Source organism: Chinchilla lanigera, unplaced genomic scaffold, assembly GCF_000276665.1.
Source record: "Chinchilla lanigera isolate Chin_1 unplaced genomic scaffold, ChiLan1.0 scaffold00048, whole genome shotgun sequence".
Classification (NCBI taxonomy): Eukaryota; Metazoa; Chordata; class Mammalia; order Rodentia; family Chinchillidae; genus Chinchilla; species Chinchilla lanigera.
The window spans coordinates 6,789,826-6,807,235 of NW_004955449.1; the positions used below are offsets into that span (position 1 = coordinate 6,789,826).

At 37.7% G+C, this 17,410-nt stretch overlaps 1 protein-coding gene across 1 annotated transcript in view; it reads right to left on the bottom strand.

Annotated features, from left to right (window-relative positions):
* The window catches only part of B3galt1 (UDP-Gal:betaGlcNAc beta 1,3-galactosyltransferase, polypeptide 1), a 555,141-nt gene that overhangs the window by 337,637 nt on the left and 200,094 nt on the right, over nucleotides 1-17,410 (bottom strand). Inside the window, exon 2 of the transcript XR_001235825.1 lies at nucleotides 5,084-5,179. The gene's annotated coding sequence lies outside the window, so the exon portion shown is untranslated. The remainder of the gene's footprint in view (nucleotides 1-5,083; nucleotides 5,180-17,410) is intronic.

Consider the following 17,410-nt stretch of genomic DNA (forward strand, 5'->3'; position numbering starts at 1 on the left):
TCACCTCTTGGTGAGGTCTATTCCTTCTGCCCTGTCTGATATTGTAACCTGTTGCTCACTGCCCCAGTCCCTTCTCTGCCCATCAGAATATTTCTAAATTTTAAAAAATTAGACTTATTTTAATTATGTTTATTACTTAGTATTCTTTTTGTTTACCAAAATGCATGGTATGTAGATAACAAGAATTTATCCTCATGGTTCTGAAGGCCCTTAATCTGAAATCAGGGTGCTGGCACCCTGGAGTAAGGGCCCTCTTCTAGGGTGCAGACCACCAATATCTCCTTATAAACTCACATGGCAGAGAGCTAGCCCCTTTGCCTCTTCCTACAAGTCTGCTAGCTAATCCTAACACCTTCCAAAGGTCTCAACTTCTAATACTACCACTTTGGAGATTAGGATTTGAATATAGGAATTCTAGGGAAGACACTGTCAGTCAGTCCATAGCACCCCAGTAGAAAGAATATGTTCTGTATTTGGTGGTGGTCGCAATGGCTTGCAGCACTGACTGGCACTTGATAAGTGATCAGTGACTATTAACCTAACTGAGTTGAGAAATGTCTCTATTATCTACCAACTCCCCAACTCCCCAACCTCCGGTGGAGGGGTGTGCAACAGCCCAGTCCAGGTTTCTTCTCATGGTAATGAGCGAATTAGCATGCTAATTGCATTTCTTGCTTTCCCTCTTTTTAATCCATCTCCTTTCCTGTTGGCCGATTTTCTTCTTCAAAACCTAAATTTACCTTCTTATCCTTCTTAGAAGCCTTCACTGTAAGGATAAGTCAAAACTCATTCTGGAATTTAAGGCTTTGCTCAGTCTGACTGTCCGAGTCAACTTCATCTTCCCACTCTCAGTTAAATCTCAGGAAGTTAGACTTTTGTTTTTCATTTAAGAAATATTTGTTGGCTTCCTAGTCCTATGATCTACAAATTACGGTCAATTTAGGCAACATGAACTGAAAAAATTAAAATTTACAAAAACAACAATATTTGTACTCAAAAAGAAACTGAGACTACATAGAAAAAGCACTTGGCCCATTTTCTTGGGAAAGTGTGGTCCATCACTGAAGCTCCTCTCACTCCCATTTTCCAGTTCTGGGACAGCTATTCATATTTATATTCAAAGTTTCACCTTACTCTGTGATCATCTCTATGTATTTTAAAAGATATTAATTCCTTTTAATGGTCATAAATAAGAAACATTTTGTCCTTCTTCAAATACTCTGACATGCTTTCTTCACCACCCTCCTTCTGATTGCAAGAAACACTGATTTGGGTCAGGGATGGTGGCACAAGCCTGTAATCCTAGCACATAATTCCTAGGAACATACACCCCCCACACACACACACACACCCAGAAAGAAAGAAACACTGATTTGTAGATTAGACACACCACCTTATCCAAAAATTCTGACTGGCAAAGTCGCCTCAAAACTGGACCCAATTTGGAAAGAAAGCCTGGGAAGGGACCTAGAGAAGTCTCTAGAAAAGAGGACTAGGCTTTTGGACAGGTGAAGACTAATCCCCAAGGGACAACACTCTCTCACCATCTCTGAAGTGTTTAAAGATCTCACTTTCACACCACTTCTAGTCTTCATCTGAAGATGGTTCAGACCAAAATTCAAAACTAAATAATGAATATGGGGCGGGGGATAGAACTCAGCGGCCCAGTGCCTGCCAGCAAGCGCAAGGTCCTGTGCTTGATTCTTCATACGAAAAACAGAACAGAACAAAATAAAAAACCCACAAATAATGAAGATGTACAAATGGAATGAATGTCACGTTTTGTGCCCTCATAAAGAGCCAAAATTGTAAATTGAACCATTTTAGTAAAAGACTATTTGTACAAAAACTAGAGATTCTTAATTTGATGTGGCTTATATATAACACTTCTTCATGGCAGAAAGCTAGCATTGAATAGCATTAAACATGGATTATTTTAATATCGAGAACTACAGCATAAACAAATTTCATAGAAACAAAGTAACTTTGATATGCTCTATATATTTTCATTTTAGTGATGTTTTACTAGAAGTGTTTTTTACTATTATGAGAGAGCAGTAGGCACACACACACAACACACACACACACACACACACACACACAGACTCAGAAATGTGACATATGTATTTCAAAAACCACAACAAAATTATGGGATTGATAAGAAAGAGTTCAACCTTTAATCAACCTTACTATGAATAGATACTCAAGAAAATGCTAGTCGCCCACAATCTAGAGTCATCTGGGCAGTCACAGTTTCTTTTGAATATAATTGGTTTTTAATCAATTACATTAAAACATAAGGGTAGGGTTATGGCTTAGTAAGTATTTGTCTAACATGCACAAGGTCATGGATCGAAAGCTCAGCACTGCAAAAACAAATAAGCTACTTATTGAAAATACACTATATATCTGAGGATGAAAAATAGTAAGGGTTCTTATTCATTGCTAGTGTGAATGCAAAATGGTACAGTGATTGTGAAATATAGTTTGACAGTTTCTTATAAAACTGTGTACTCTTACTGTTTGATCCAGGAATCATACTCCTTAGTCTCTATACCAATGAGTCAAAAACATATCTATTCAAAAATCTGTTGGCAAGTGTTTTTAGAGGCTCTAAGAGAAATTCTGGCCAGGCGAGGTAACACATGCCTATAATCCCAGCACGTGAGAGGCTGAGGCAGGAGAATTGCTGTGAGTTTGAGGCCAGCCTGGACTACATAGAGAACCCAAGGCCAATCTGAACTACACAGAGAGAACCTGTCTCACCAAAAAAATTCTCAGAATTGGAGTAAAACAAATACTTTAATAGTTGAACAAACTGTGGTATATTCACTGTTATGGCTCATACTTAAATGTTCCCCAAAGCCTCATGTGCTCATAGGTGGAGCTTCTGAGAAGTAGCTGTATTTATGACATGTGATACTGGGATTAAGGGTGTGTGGTACTGGATTGGTTTAGCATACTTCTGGGTGTGGGTAGTGGGAAGGCCCACCCTAGGTGTAGAATAGCCTGGATGGAACATAAAGGGAGGCTGGCTGCTGCTGCTTTGCTGCCTCTTGCCTTCATGCCATGAACTATTTTTCCTGTATGATGCCTCTCTGCTATGCTGCCCTGCCTTAGAGACAGCTGACTATGGATTGACACATCTACAAACTGTTAGCCAAAATAAATCTTTCCTTGGTTAACTTTGGGTATCCAATATTTTGTCTCAGCAATGAGAAAAGTAACTAAGACATCCACACAACAGAACAGTCTTAAGTGATGAAATTAAATAAATTATCAAGACACACACACACACACACACACACACACACATACACACACACACAAACACATACACAGAAAGAAAAACGCACGCACCTTAGAAGCACATTTACTCAATGAAAGATGCAAATCTGAAAAGGCTATGTATGCTATGATTCCAGCTTCATTACATTCTTAGACGGCAAAAGAACATCAGAGATCGCCAGGGATTCAAACTGAGGGAGGGGAAGGTGAATAAAAGAACACAGAGGATTTTTACAGCAGAATAAAAATTGTGTGTGATATGAAAGTGATGGAAATATCATTATATATTTGTTAAAACTCATAGAAGATAGAATATGAACAGTGTACACTATGTAACTCTGAACTTTATAACAATGTGTCATTACTGGGTTATCCTTTTTAACAAGGACACCACACTAATAAACAATGCTAATAATCGAAGAAACTGTTGGGCTAGAGGGTGGCCTGGAAATTTGGAATTAATTTTTTGTAGACCTAAAATTATTCTATGATTTGTTAATTTTAAAAAGTTAATCCCTCCCTCCCTAATTCTCTCTGTCTTTCTCTCTCTGTCTCTCTGTGTGTGCATGACCCTCTCTCTCTCAGGCACTCCCTCTATCCAATATCCAATCCCTCTATCCTCTATCCAATAAAGCAAAAGCAAAACCTAAGACACAGAACCTGCAAGAGCAAACCAAGCCAAGACAAAAATGCTGGTAAAATGGTAAAACAACTCGTAGAATCATGAATTATAACTAGAGACTATTTTCTGCCAATTTTACTTAGTGATGCTATGGGCATTCCAGGTGTTCCCTCTTAGTTTTGAGGTGCCTTAGGTGTCAGCATCTGTGACAAGTCTGGTGGTATCCTGGAAGTGAAGCTCCATCACTCAGAAACCTAGCACAGGGCAGTGTTCAGTTAGGATCTGAGTCAGGCCCCAAATTATTGAATCCTTAATCATCTTCTGATTGAACACACTAAGAAAACAGAATCAGACCTTCCATAGATAGACCAGAGAGCTCAACGTACGGAGACCTCAAAGTACACAGCTATCTTAGATTGTGGGCATCCTTATGATCCCAGAGGCAGACTTTGTCTTGGGTGAACAGCCCTGGGGAGACAAGAGCTTGGCCCAAAGGAGACGCGCCCCTGGGGCCTTTAGAGGAGGACTTCTTTACCTCTGTGGATGAACAGGAAAAAGGAAAATGTTCTAAGTTCGAGTTAGTTGATGGAAGAGTTAGTTGCATTCTATGATCTTTAGTAAACCTAAATTCATGTGAGAATTTAGGACCTAAAGGATCACTTTTAAATCTAAAACCTTCTCAACACCCAGACTTTAATGACACAGATGTACAAAGAGCAGGAAACTCTGTACAGATTTCAAAAAGCAAAGCAACTACTGTGCACCACCAAAGCTTTGCCCACACCATGATGCACAGATGTACTGAGGGGTGCTCACTTCAGTCCCGGAGCTTCTAGGCAATGCCAGGCTTTCTGGGGGTGAGCAGCCCCTTCAGGGTTCCACAAGAATGGTACCATCTTCTCTGCTAATGGTGATCTATCCTAAAATAGCTAGATTGGTGCTTTGCAATTATCCTGGTTTCTACATATCATCTGACTTCAAAGGTAAGGATAATATATGCTGAGCAATTACTTTTGAACCTACTTCACATGGGAGATACAAATCATAAGATGCTACAAAGCTATAAAGAAATTTCAAGGCACCCTTAATATTTTGGACAATATGGTCTATTTGTACATCATGGTTTCATACATTTTTGAAGACAGAGAACCAAAGATAGGAATCAGTTAGTACCTTATGATGAAAACTTCTGCAGTCCCTTCAGGGTAAAGTGTTCACTGAATCCTTCCACTCCTGGACCGAGCAATTCTTGAAGAGACTTCAGCAGATCTAAGGAAAGGAAAAATGTATAAGTGACATTAGAAAGCTTCAGTCTACAAGAGAATTTTATTGCAAGTTGTTCAAATTCTCCTTCTGTTATTGTATAAAATTTCCACAAAATTGAAATAGCCATGCATAAAATAATTTGCATTTGAAGAAGGGCTAATTTGAAGGCAGTTTTCTTTCCTATATTATTATAATCTCCCCCTTATCCACCTTTAAATAAATGATGTCTTTTCCTGTAAAAAAGTCACTCAACTCTTTTCCACAATTGTTTGCTTATTTTTCCTGGCCAAAATTTTATATTGCGGTCTTATTAATAATAGCAAGGGTTTCTGCAATAGAAGTAGAAAATTATTAGGTTTAAACAGTCTGTCTCTGTGGCTTCCCTAAGACTGTTTTATTACTTTGCTCTACTCAGAGATAAACTAGCACAGTTTGGCCCCTAATCTCTTATACTTACATTTTTTTCTGACCTAAAAATCCCTACCAGGGCCCTAAGTACCCCATCAAGTCTATAATAATGCTGACCTGAGCCGGAAAAAAGTATCCGCGGCCAGCATGTTCTGTAAGATAGCCTTCCATCATCACAAAGTTCCAGCCGTCCTTTTTTGGAACTAGCAAAGAAAATAAGCTGGCTTTGGCAGTCGATCACAGACTGCTCTAATTCGATGAATCCATTTTCCACAGGCTTTCCTTGGCAAGCTTCTTTTCACTGCCTGCAAACTGACTATGTTTCTTTGTAAACTTACTTAGCAATTCTACCCAAACACTACCCTTTACAGCCCTAAAGAGTTACTACTACTGCTAAGGATGTGTTTTAAAGAAGGCTTTCGGTGGAGTATTTACTTTGGGAGCTCTTAACTTTATGGCCTGTTATGCATTCATCATCATCCACCTAAGCGTTTGGGGAGACCAGATGCCAATGGCACAGTAACGTGTAAGGCTGGAAAGGTTTTGGAAGCCCAGGTGTGCTACCTGCTCTAGAATGTGCCCCATTTCTCTGCTTGGTTTCTAAAATAATCGCCTATGAAGGCTCTTATTACAGTGATGTGAGTCTGAGGGCCTTTCCAAACTCTACCTATAAGAATCATTCTGCATATCTTTGGAATTTGGAAAAGCAAGTTATTAGAGACAGAGAAAGATAGAACAAATAAGGTCTCCAAGAACAGGCACACAGTAGGTTCTGTTGTTCTGACTGTTGCTGTTGTTTTAAATAGCACAGTCTGTCACTATTTGTAGATGATTTTCCTTTTTAACTGGTGTATTTTTGGGGGCCATGCATGATAAATTAACATAGTATACGTCAAGGCCCTCCTTGCCCTGCTTTGCGGGTGGTTTCCGAACAGGGAAATCCCACTTCCTCTCCCTCACCTGTCACTGCTGGGATCTTGACTGTCAGTGAGACTGTGGCTCACCCGGCAGGATGAGGCCTGCGAAGACAATGCAGGGAGAATTAGTGCCCAGGTGTGGGGCTGAATCTTAATTTGTCTCTTGTATAATTTTGCACTGCCCCATTCAACCACTACTTCTACGCTGTTCCAGGAAAAGCACTATTCCCTTCCCCCCTGCACGGGTTAATAAAATAGTGGCAAGCTGGAGATTCTTGGTCTTTGTTCTCAGAGAACATTGATCACCCCTTATTTCCTTGCAATTCTTGTCCCCTGCTCGTTTTCTTTCTCACCCTGGGCCATAACACTGGGCAGGAGATTTTGGACTTGCTGCAGAGGCCCCTGATAACTGCTGCCATGGAAATGGCCCCCCAATAATGTGCATTCATTACAGACAACAGTGAGTTTCCTTTTGGTGTATTCTTAGATGTCTGTAGCATACTTTGGTGATATCCTCACCCCCTCCTTTTACACTGTTATCCGTTCCTTCCCCTTCTCCAAATCCCTTTCTGTCCCTTAGTACTCCCAGCATGGGTAATTTTTGATTTTTTGTTAATCCAGTTAAATGTTTAGAAGGTAAATATGTATAAATCAGAAAACTTTAAAACTGAGTAAGATAAACAAGACACATATAAAGCATATTCTTTACTGGGATATTTATATGATGTTCTAGAAAAGGCAAAAATAAGGTACAATAATCATCAGGAGAATTGCTGAAAGGGATTAACTACAATTTTGTATGAGAAGACTTTGTATAATAATATAAAAATTCTATGCCTTGGCAGAGATATTGGTTACATGAGTACATACACCTGGCAAAACTCATGGAAATGTGCCCTTGTAATCTATATAGTTTATTGTAGTTAAGTTATAACTCAGTTTAGAAGGAAACAAATGTACATTGTGACTCAAAGTCACTTCTCAGGTGCTGGAATGACTGAATCTGGTGATCTTTAAGAGGTCTTCACCTCCTTCTTAACCAGTCAAAACCAACTGATTATCTTTCAAATATTCATCCACTTTTGCAGAATTAAGAAAATGGCAGTGTACTAGAGAAGGTGATGGTTAAGTAGAAACAGATCCACTTATATAGAAAAGTAGTAACTAAACAGAAATGGACCAACTCATACAGAGCTTAGAGTCTGTTAGGAGAAATAGACAATTAAAATGGTCAGGCTGAGCAACTTGCTAAGATCCTGCCTGGAATGAAGGAAAGAAGGAAGGATGGAAGGAAGGAAGGAAGGAAGGAAGGAAGGAAAGAAGGAAGGAAGGAAGGAAAGAAGGAAGGAAGGAAGGAAGGAAGGAAAGAAGGAAAGAAGGAAAGAAGGAAGGAAGGAAGGAAAAAAGGAAGGAAGGAAAGAAGGAAGGGAGGAAAAAAAGGAGGGAAAGAGGGAAGGAGGGAAGGAGAGAGGGAGCGGGAGAGGGAGGAAGAGAGGAAGGGCAGCTCAGGGGAGGTGGGAGGCTGGGGATACAGCTCAGTGGTGGAACAGTTACCAAGCATCCATAAGACTCTGGGCTCAATCCCCAGCACCAACAACAGATAAACATATTTTAAATGCGCAAAAACAAAGAGGCATAGCCAAGACATGGAGAGAAGCCCTATGTTTTATAAAAGACTGCATCAAAAACAAAATAAAGTGTTTTAAAGTAAATTCCAACCTAATCTGATCTGAAAATATTGTTGTTCATGGAGTCATTAAAAAACTAATTCAGAATAAAAGTAGACAGAAAATATTTTTACTAAACTGTGTCTCCATATTTTTTAATGAGTCCATGAGAAAAAGCAAAATATTTTCAAGTCAAATTTGTTTGACCATTAAATTTTTTTTTTTTTTTTTTAACAGAATTTAGGTCTCTTGTGCCCTAAAGAAGTGCATGTATACAGCTGTCCATGAGGATAAAATGGTGTTAAGCGACCTTCTTTCCCATGAGCAAACCCCAGCTGGGAGGACAGGTGCCTCTATTTCTGGTGTCTCTGTTGCCAATAAGAGATTTGCAGACTCTCCTAACAGCAAGCATTACGCATATTCACAATAAATCCAAGCTTGTGACAGGGATAGTATTTGGTGTAAGAGTATACTTGTGAGTAGACTAACATCCTAATATAAAATACTTTCAGGTAACTATATTCCCTTCACAACCACTCCTACACTTTTAAATGAAATCCCTCTGTGGGCAATCCCATTTTTTATTTTTTTATTTTTTGTCTTTTTTTGAGATGTAGTCTTGCTATGTAGTTCAGGCATGTCTTGAGCTCACTTTGTAGCCCAGGTTGGTCTCAAACTCACAATGATCTTCCTGCCTCAGCTTCCTGAGTGCTGGGATTACAGGCATGTACCACCATGCCTGAAGGAAATGGGTTTTGTCCCTTTGTTTTGCTCTGGGTGCTGGGAATTGAGCCTAGGGCCTCATACATACTAGCCATGTGCTCTACCCCTCAGCTACTCTCTGGGCCCAATCCCATTTTTTAATGCACATGAAAATTTCCATAGCCCAATATTATTACAGACAGCTAAATTAGAGAGACATCAATGGGCAGTCAGAGAGGGATTGGGCCCTGGAGGAACTCAGTTCAAAAGATGAGGCACACCAAGATTGCAGCGGGAGGCAAATCTGACAAGGGTCAGGTCTCATGATAGAAGGTGCAATAGCCCAGCCTGCAAGCCTCCTTTGAGATAAACAGTAGCTTGAGATTATATTTCTCATCTTAGAAAGAACAATGGCATTACTGAAAAGGGGTGGGAGCATGGGTCCAGATCTTTTGGTCACCCATCTATTATGTCTGATGTCTATCTGGGCTCACTGTAGGAGGTTGTGCTAATTATAACATAACCCCAAAATGCTGTTGATCACAAAGTGGGTACAACATAGATCAAATGAGAATCAGCCTATAGGCTGATTCTAAGTGACTACAAGTATAGTCACTTAGCTAACATTGCTCCAGTAGGGAAGGGAGGCACATAGAAGGGATATATAATAAGTATCATTAATAGCTTTTGCTGTGCAATACATCCTTGACAAAAGGCCTCAGCGGCCACTTGCTCAAGACCCCTGCTGGAAATCTAGGAGCTACTGTTCTTATTTCCAACAAAACTCTCCCAATCTCCTTTATTTCATGACATCATTACTTGATGGTGTCAGATCATGAGCTCAGTATATACAACAATAGTATGAAAGATCTTCTTATTCCTTTTTGTGGTTTTCTAACCTGTGTTTAAAATTCTTTACAAATGGGAAAAGTCATTTGTAGTATTAAGTAGATAAAAGAATATAAGAGAAAAAAAAATAAAATATGGGCCACAAAATTAAGTTATTGAATTCTCAATCCTTTTAAGGAAGACTGTCCTATCACTTATTATGTCAAACTGTCTACTGGAAAACAATGTAATTTGCTAAAGAATGCTGTAAGATTGGACTCGCCAATAACACAGAGTAGTTCAAAACTTAGCTTAGGAATGAGAAAACCATGATGTATAATAAATGTACTTTGCTTAGTCAATAAAATAAAAGTTCTACAACATGAATTTCTCACTGGTCTCTATTCATCTTCCCAGTTTCTAACCAGACAATGCAAAGTTTGGGTTCCATTCTACTGACAAAAAGGGAATGCCCACTTGGACCTCAAAGTCACTGGTCCTCTAGATAAAAATCCCAACTGTGAGAGATATTCCATTCACTCATAAAACACTGCCAGATATCAATCAAAACTATAAATTAATACTGTACCTTTTCACACTGGTCGGAGAACAACTGAAAAGAAATCTGTTTTTGTTTAGGAATTATATCTCTTGTTTATGTAGATTTCACATAGTTAATATTTAAGAAAAGTATATACTTTGAACAAATAATATTTTAAAAATCTTGCGTTTTCTTTTATTTTACAGCCAAATAGTTGATTATGAATATAGGTTGGCATAATGGAATATTTTCCTAGCACTCTTACATAGTTTTTCCTTCTATTTTCCCAATTTCTACTCTTTAATTCCACTTTAGTATGTTTGGTTTAAGTCAGGTGTGGTGGCTCACACCTGTAATTCCAGCACCCAGAAGTCTGGGGTAGGAGGATCCTTGTGAGTTTGAAGCCAGGTTGGCCTACCTAGCAAGTGGAAGGAAGCCTGAACTACATAGTGAGACCCTGTCTTAAACAACAACAACAACAACAACAACATTAAACTTTTAGCCGAGCATGGCGGCACACACCTGTAATCATAGCACTTGGAAGACGGAGGCAGGAAGAGTGCCATGAGTTCATAATGAGCCTGAACTAATAGCAAGATCCTATTGGTATTGGCATCAAAAAACCAAACAAACAAACAAAAATATTCTTGGTTTCTATTTTTGCTCCTTCTGACAGTGTGAGGATCAACTCTATGTTCCTGGTCATCCTTTGATATTTACATTTTCATATATATTATAGAATAGAGATACTGTAAAGAAATTATGGTATTGAGTTTGTAAGGTTTGACGAATTTCATAAATACTCCCACTTAATACTTTTTTTCAATCACAGTCTCCTGGATATGTATTTGTGGAACAAAATCCTAGGTAATTTCTATTGACTTTTGCATGGTCATAGCTTTCTTCTCTGATAACTTCCAGAGACAGCACATCATGACCTTCAGTCCACAGGGCTTGTGTCCAAGAAGAGAAGCCTTTCCCTCATGTCCTTCAAGCAAATGTTAAACAACTCCAATTTAATGAACCTTTAAGCACTAAAATCAACCTAAGGGAGTTAAAATATGTTAAAGGGAGAAATAAAATACTTGGAACTGGGACTTGGGACAGAGGTTCACATTTTAGGAATTAGCTTCACTGCATATACATAGTTTATGTAAATTCAAACATTTATAGTTAGCTCCTAGTATGTGCTATTTTTCCTGAAATGTACTAGGCACATATAATCTCCCTCTAAAGTAACTCAGAGCTTAGCCCATGAAGATGAGTCAATATGAATATACACAAAGATAACTTAATGTCATTTGTGAAGAACTGTGGTAAGTGCATACACAGGACTATGAGATACGTTGGTATGACTCTCAGTTTCTCAGATGAAGTAGGAATGACTACATGTGTTTCACAAACATTAACTGACCATCTCACTTTGGAACAGTAAATGTGTTATCTACACTAATCCTTATAGTGTTCTGAATTTTTTGATCTTTAGCAATACTTATATACTTGGTTTTGCCCTTTTTTTTTTTTTTCCAGTACTGGGAATCCAACTCACAACCTTGAGCTTGCCAGGCAGGCCCTGTGCCACTGAGCTAAATCCCCAACCCCAGTTTTGCCCTATTTTTTATTCAATTCTATATTATTTAATACTTCCTATGTGGTTAGTTCAAGTAGAATTTTCTCATTCACAAAATAATATATATTTATATATTATTGTAGTATTTACTATGTGATAATTACCCTCTACCTCCAAAAAAACCAGAAAAAAACTAAAGAAAGAATGAAGGGAGTATGAAAAGAAGGAACAAGAGAGGAGAAAAGAAAGAACATAGGAAGGGAAGGTAGGAGGGAGGGAGAAAGAAAGGAAGGAAAGAAGAGAAGCAGTAGATAGATCATATAGTGCTATAGTCTTGGCTTATCATTATTATTATCTGACCTTATATATAAAGATCTAGGAAATGTTGTCACTAGTCTACTCTTAGAACTCTTTCAAATAGGGTCCTTGGTGTTTATGTATAGGGAGGAGCCATATACTCCCCTAAGACTAAGGGCTTATATATAAGACTAATATGTGTAAATAGTTGGGTTCTCAGAGAGATGGTCAAATCGAGGGTAGTAAATATGTTACCACTGTGTTTTGGAAGAGGTACAAGTACATGGCATTTATGCGTAGCTTAATATTTGATTTTTTAAAGTAATATTGCAATAGAAATGATTTAACACTGGAGCATATGGAGGTAATTTTGTCCTTGTTTTAGCCTTGAAAAGACTATACACATGTGAGAACAGTACAGGTTTGAGAAACACTGGCATAAAGAATTATCAGCAACGTATACTGAAAATTTTTTCATTTCTGAAAATTTAGTGTCTAAAATATAAAATTCCTATTACCTAATAGAGTTTATTTATTTCAATCTCATTACCATCTTTAATTAATACTGGCTTCTCATCAAGTCAGGGACTATAAGAATAAAGAAGGCATAAAATGCCATTGTTTTAAAAACCTAGACATAATAGTGTTGAAAGCTCCCCTGTTCAGCTATAAAATGCTACTCATCTCTTTAGATTTTGACATATTGAGTTAGTAATATTAGATTCATTCTGTGAGCTTATTTTATTAGCAAAGGACTGCAAGGATAGATGGATTTCTGCTGTATCTATTTTACAGCAACAAATCAAGAAGGGAATTATACCAAATTTGTATTGTTCACCCTAATGGAATCATTTCCTACTCTTCTAAAATCAAAGAGTTGCATCTTGGGAAAATTATAACTATTAGGTTGGAAGTACGTTTTAATTATTTTACAAACATATGTTTTCTATGTACTGTACTTTTCAATTAAAGGAGCCTTTTTTAGAACATGGCCTTAAAACTGTTTATCTAGAGATAACTGGGCACATTACAGAGCGATCTCTTGTGATAGAGAAGTGCCAAATACACAGTTACAGTAACCGCCACCAGACAGAACAAATGAAAATTCCAAGTGTGGTCATGAACTTCTTGGGAAAAAGAAGGGGAGTTGGGAGTTTCTCCTGAAAGAGATGCCGGGTCCTTACTTGTTCATGGGGAAATTCTGACTTAGGTAGATTAGGGTCACATCCATTTTCTTTACATCTCTCAGTCACCAGTGCTTGGCACATAATAACCATAAATGAATGAAGCTGTCCGTAGCAAAGAGAAACGGACCAAGACAGCATGCTCATGTGGGAAGATTTTGGAAATCAAACTCAGTAATGTAGCTATCTATTTTAGCAATTTTTTTTTTTTTGTAATTTGTGAAGATTATTGAAGTTAGAGTAGAAATATATTTTCAGCAAACATTGTTTTGTATTTATTTTAGCATACAGAAACAGGCAAACATAGATACATATACGGAACACCTGTCACTATATTCTGCTGTGAATTTTGTTTGGTAGCAGTAGGTATTTTGGTATTGAAGCGGGTGCCGATTTTTTGAATTCTTTTAGTTCAATTTTTTTTTTACATTTAAGAAGGGAAGAGGACTTTCTCTATGCCTCAGGGTAAGGTTGATTCAGAAAGAATATAGAACATTTTTGGCCTCTGAGCAATTAATTTGACCTTTGTAAGTCAACAGCGCAGACAATAGCCTTTAAAACCATGGCTCTGAATTGCAAGTACCAGCTGCTGGAGAGGAAAATATTCTGAAATATGCTTGGATTTAAATATCAAGAGCCAAATTCTAGAGAACTTGGTAAAAAGGTTTAGTCCATAGAGAAAGTGGAAAAAATAAGTGATGCCATAGGGGAGGTTTTCCTTCAATACAAAGGAAAGAGAAATAGGAAAAGAGGAACAGAATGAAGATAACGCAGATGGCTCCATTCCCTGACCCTTTTTTAGTGTTGAAAGTCTGAGGGGTCAAATGGTAAACATTCCCCCAAATATTTAATAGCTCTTGCACTGACGAATCATCTCACATCTGCTCTGGAACTTGAGCAGAAAATAATGTTACTGGTTATCTTTCCTCAAACCAGACTGCTGCAGCTAGGCAGGTTTAGGCAGAGAGGGACCGAGAGGAAGGGGTAGAGAATTTCTCAGTGCCACGGTAGGTAAGAGGTGAGAATCACCATGCCTGAAAATCACTACAGCTTGATAGCAAGTGATTCCAAAGCTGAACAGTTTCGAGATGAGCAGTCCTTGGTTAGGTGCTGCTAAACCTGTGAGGATCATGGGTTGGTGAGAGACAAGCAGGGGCCTAGTTCATAGCCGTAGTACTTCATGGTTCCTCAGGGCAGTCTCCAAGTCAGTACTCCTTCAAGGTTTATGTTAAAGAACTGCCAAGACTACAGAGGACCACAGATCAGACATCCGAATTCTAGGACAATACTTAAGAACTCAGCAGGAGGAAGAGGGCAGCCTGTCAAACAAAGCAAAGCAAAGCAAAGCAAAGCAAAGCAAAGCAAAGCAAAGCAAAGCAAAGCAAAGCAAAGCAAAGCAAAAACTGCTGTGGAAATTCTGTATTGAACCAAAAGAGGGTCAGTTGAAACCAGAACACTATGTAACTACAGTCACTAAGATTGTATTTTCTGTCACCGATCAAGCAAGGCTGAGGTAGTTGATCAGAATTTAGCTGAAGAAAAGGAGAGCTGTGTTTTAATTCTTTTGCATCGGTGATTTTTACAGTTCCTTCTCAGTCATGTATAGTTTGAACACAGAAGCTAAAACATTAAAAATATATACCATCACACAGGCTTAGTCCACATTCAAATAATTAAATAATAAACATCAAACATGGAGCAAAGAGATTGTTTGGCAAATACTGCGACATGAATATTAGTATAATAACTGACATAAAATACAGATGGATTTTTAAAATAAGTAACTGAAGAATAAAATAATCATTCACTGGATAGTAATGCATCATCTGGATAATAATAATAATAAATTCTAACACTACTGAACTCTTTTTGGTACTAAATTTTTGCCTGTACTACCTCATTTAATCTTCACTTACCGCTATAGTAATATCATTAATTTTATTTTGCAGTATAAGTAAACGTTTATAAGAGCTAAGTGATCTGTTCAAGGTCCCAAAGCTAGTATACATAGAATAACTGGGATCAAAAAGTACATAAGCCAAAAAATTGGAAGGCTGAATCTTTAAAAATTATATTTGAATACTTGAAGAAATTTTGAAAAAGTGGTTTCACACTGCCATCTTTTTAATTTGTTTTTTTGATTGTCTTTATTCTAGTGCCTTCACTCAGCAGCATATCATGGTCTACCTGGGAGGGACTATATAGATTACCTGGTCCGGTCCTGTATTTTGCAAATGATGGACCTGACTTATTCTAGAGTGAAAAGCTAGCTAACAGTTCTCAGTTTAGAAAAGAAAATTTTATGTTATCTGCTTTTCTCTGCAGCTTGTTTGTTTTTCTTATTTCCTTACCCATTCTGATAACTGTTGAAGGAGTAAGGTGTATAGAATTGGTGTTTAGCAATATAAGGATTGGGAGCACAGAATGAAAGTTGCAGTTAAAGCTGGTAAAGCAAACTCTTTTGCATAAATATACTCCTATAAATCCTTCATAAACTATGCTTCAAAAAGCTTGCCAAATGTATCCATTATGAAGGATGTCTTCATCCTGATTCAGTTTCTATACTCCAAGCCCTTTCTTTTTTTCTTTCTTTCTTTCTTTCTTTGTTTGTTTGTTTCTTTTGTGGTTACCAGGAATTGAACTCAGGACCTTGTGCTTGCAGGTAGTGCTGCACTGCTGAGTGGCCCTGTGCCAATATTTCTTTGCCAAACATTTTATTTTCAATATATTGCATATATTCTATTTTAATGTTTTGCACTAAACTGCACAATCTTCAAAGTATAATAAAGTATCAATCTTGTTTGAAATAATAAATAGACCTTTCAAATATCACTCACACATTGTTAGTTTTTCTATTCTGTCATTCAAAATGGGGCTTTGTTGTCTTCAGTTAGCTTACTGGAAAGGCATGGGTGGACAAATAGACCTATCAGAATTGATGATTCAATGGAATGTGTCTGAGGAGAAATAATATCTTTAGAATGTTGAATAGTTTCCACCACTCCCCATTCTTTAAAGCTATTAGACAACAAAGAACATTGACAAATGGGTCTAATAGTTTCTCTGCAGTGGTCATCACAGCAGAATTGGTAATGCACTCTATTATTTTGTTAGACATGCACTTCTACTGACATTATAGCACCCATAAAATGGTCTGGTAACTTACAATTGGGATAAAACTAAAGTAATATATTACAGACTTAGAAACATTTCTTTGGAACTCACTTCCACATTATAGTGTCTCACTGCTTCATCTTTCCTCTTTCTTTGGTCTAATTTTCTAATTTTATTCTGATGATTTTTAAACCGCTCTTGTAGCTAGTTTTGCTTTAAAATCTCAGGTACAATTATTCTATAGGCTCAATCATTACTTTGAGCAATAAATGCTAATTCAGGCTCAGGATGTGGGCCCTTTGGGATACATTTACACATGGGTCTGGGTCTCAGTACCTAAGGGTGTCATTTAATCCTGCATCAACACAATTATTTTCTTCTTTCTTTTTTTTTTTTGCTTATAAACAACATAAACTTATTTTTCACATTTCAGGAGGCTGAAAGTCCAAAATCAAGGCAAATGGCAGATTAAATGTCTGGTGAGGGTCTCTTGATTATGCAGTTTTTGCTGTGTCATCACATGGTCAAATGGCTTTAAAGCACTTTCAATTTATGCTCTTACCTTTTGTCCAAAAGGTTAAGCTGTCAACCTCCTAGTGATGTGTAAGAATTTAAATCAGTCCAAGCTGGAAAGGCACATAGACTCCTCACTGAGAAAAATCTTAAACGAAAAGCACTTGCCTATGTCTTAGTTGCTGCTCTTCATTTGAGTTAGGCAGTAGGAGTCTAAGACAGAGATTGGAATGATGCAGGAACCAAGGGATACCAAAGCTTGCCATTACCTGAGGACTCCTCAAGCTTAAATAAGTAATGAAAACACAGATGTGATCAAATGGTTTGAAAGCAAAAGGCCAACTTTTTTTAATACTCTGTAGTCAGAATTATTTACAGAACAATATGTAAGAGAGGCTTTCTGAAATTGTTTTCTTTTTCTTTCCCAGTCTTCACATGTGGTGATCCCTTTATTTTTTTCTTCCTTGCTTACTTTTCCTTAATTTTCTTCTTG